This window comes from Balaenoptera musculus, chromosome 1, assembly GCF_009873245.2.
Source record: "Balaenoptera musculus isolate JJ_BM4_2016_0621 chromosome 1, mBalMus1.pri.v3, whole genome shotgun sequence".
In the NCBI taxonomy this organism is placed as follows: domain Eukaryota; kingdom Metazoa; phylum Chordata; class Mammalia; order Artiodactyla; family Balaenopteridae; genus Balaenoptera; species Balaenoptera musculus.
The window spans coordinates 29,994,346-29,996,911 of NC_045785.1; the positions used below are offsets into that span (position 1 = coordinate 29,994,346).

The 2,566-nt window shown below is 38.6% G+C and overlaps 1 pseudogene; it reads right to left on the reverse strand.

The window, feature by feature from the left end:
• Positions 1–221: 221 nt before the first annotated feature.
• Positions 222–870, reverse strand: LOC118902730 (annotated as a pseudogene).
• Between the last annotated feature and the right edge of the window lie 1,696 nt (positions 871–2,566).

Consider the following 2,566-nt stretch of genomic DNA (forward strand, 5'->3'; position numbering starts at 1 on the left):
AATTTCTTTAAAAGAAAAACTACCGTTTAGAGCAAAAAATGATACTACATTGTGGGAGTTAACATATGTAAAAATAAAAATAAATGTCAAAAATAGAACAAAAAGGGGGAAATTAAAATCTACCATTGTAAGATTCTTACATTATATGTGAAGGGGAATAATATTAATTCAAGGTAGACTTTGATAATTTAAGAATGCATATTGCAATTCCTAGAACAATCTTTTTTTTTTTTTTAGCATCCAAAATCTTTTTAATAACACAGTAGGATCTGGGGTTAGTTTTTGTAGCCACGGCTAGCCCATCGGCCTCTGGCACGCTCAAACTTCCGGCCCTTGGAGCGTACATAGGGTTTGGTGTGGCTATGCGGGGTTCCTGGGGCCTTGCCGAAATGCCTGTACACCTTTCGGCCCTTGTGAGGACCAGAGAGGAGGACAGTGCCACAGCCCTTGGGAGAGTCCAGGGCCAACTTGTCGAAGGTGAGGATCTTGCCCCCAGCCTTGAGGATGCAGCTCCAGGCGCAGCTGCTCACTCGAAGAGCACACACCTTCAGTTTGGGCACCTCCTGGACATGCACATCATCGGTTATAGTCCCCGCAACCACAGCTCTTTTGCCTTCCCGGCCAGGAAGCTTCATCTTCCAAATCATCCGGGAAAGGGACAGAGGTGGCCAGTTGGTGTGACTCATGAACAACCTCTTCAGTACACCTTGATTGAAGGTGAAGTTGGTTCGTCTAATAGAAACCTGTACAGCTTGACCAACAGCCTTAGGTAGATGTCCTGGCTCTTGGGCTCCTTGTGTGGAAACTTTCCGTCCTTGTTGTGGTGGATGTCAACTCCCATGATGGCTCCTCCTCCTTAGCCAGGTCCAGAAAGAGAGAGCTAGAACAATCATTTAACAAGAGATGTAGATTTTTTAAAAAACTAGATGAGATAAAAATAGAATACTAAAAATTCTCAAGAACCCAAAAGAAAAAGGAAAGGAGGGAAGACAATTTTAAAATAACAAAGCGGAAAAACAGATATCTAATGGCAAAATGGTACTTTCAATCCAACCAAATCAATAATTATATTAAATGTAAATGAACTAAACACTTCAATTAAAAGGCAGAAATTATCTGACAATAAAAGAGCAAGACCCAATTATATCCTTTTATAATAAGACACACACTTTAAGTATAAAAACACAGAGAGGGGAGGTGTAAACTGGGAGATTTGGAGGGACATATACACACAACTGCATATAAAATATATAACTAATAAGGACCTACTGTATAGCACAAGGAACTCTACTCAGTTCTCTGTAATGACCTATATGGGAAAAGAATCTAAAAAAGAGTTGATATATGTATATGTATAACTGATGCACTTTGCTGTAGAGCAGAAAGTAACACAACATTGTAAATCAACTATACTCCAATAAAAATTTTTTTTAAAAGATTTGGGGCAATTGCAGTAATGACTGTAGATTAGATTAAAATATTGTATTAGTGTTAAATACTCTAAAATTGCTAACTTTTTGGGTGATGTAAGAGGATATTCTTGTTCTTATGAAATGCATACTGAAACATTAAAGGGGTAAAGAACCTAATGTATGTAATCTACTCTCAAATGGTCCAGAAAAAAAATGAATATAGCTAGAGAAAGGTAAGGCAGATTCTGCAAAATATTAAAATTTGATGAATCTGGAAAAAAATTTTTAAATAAAAATAAATAATAATATAAACACAGAGAAGTTAAAAGTGAAAAGATGCACTAATTTAAAAAAAGGGTATATTAATATCAGTTGAAGTAGATTCAAGACAAGGAATACCACTAGAGGAAAGGAGGAAATTTTCATATGATAAAAAGAGTCAAATAATCAAGAAGACAGAACAATCCCAAATATGTATGCATCTAATAACAGAACTTATGAACACATGAAGCAAAAATGGACAGAACTAAAGATCTGTGTGTTTCACTGTATGTAAATTATATCTCCATAAAAACCAAGAAATTTTTTTTAAAAGACAGGTTCTCTGGCACAGAAATAGGTCTGGGGCTCAAGGTCAAGACATAACCTGCAGTCAGAGTCCCAGAGGGTTGTCCCAGAGCTCTGAAATCCCTCCTGCCTGCAGCCAGGGAGGAGCTCTGGCAGCTGGCTCAACACAGAGCCAATGGTCTCAGAGGAAGGTAAGAAATCATACCTGTGAGGGAAGCAAGGGGACAAGGGCAGGGAGCTGGTCAGAGCTTAACAGACACCACTAGTAGGTAGAACACAGTGTAATGTCCTATGTCAGCCCTTTTATTTTCCTCATAATCCTTACTACAACTTGTAACCATTGCGTTTATCTATGTGTTATCTCGGTTGGTGTCCATCTCTCCCCTAACCTGTAAATCCCATGAGGGCAGGGACCATGTGTGTCTTTTCCACCATCTTATCCTAAGCCCTGGGCACAGTGGTTGACATATAGGAAGGCCCTTGACTGTTGACATTGGATAAATGAGTGAATGAATGAATGAATGAGGACATAAAAGAAAGGGAATGAGAGAGGAGGGAGAGAGGAAAGGAGGGAAAGAAACAAAAAA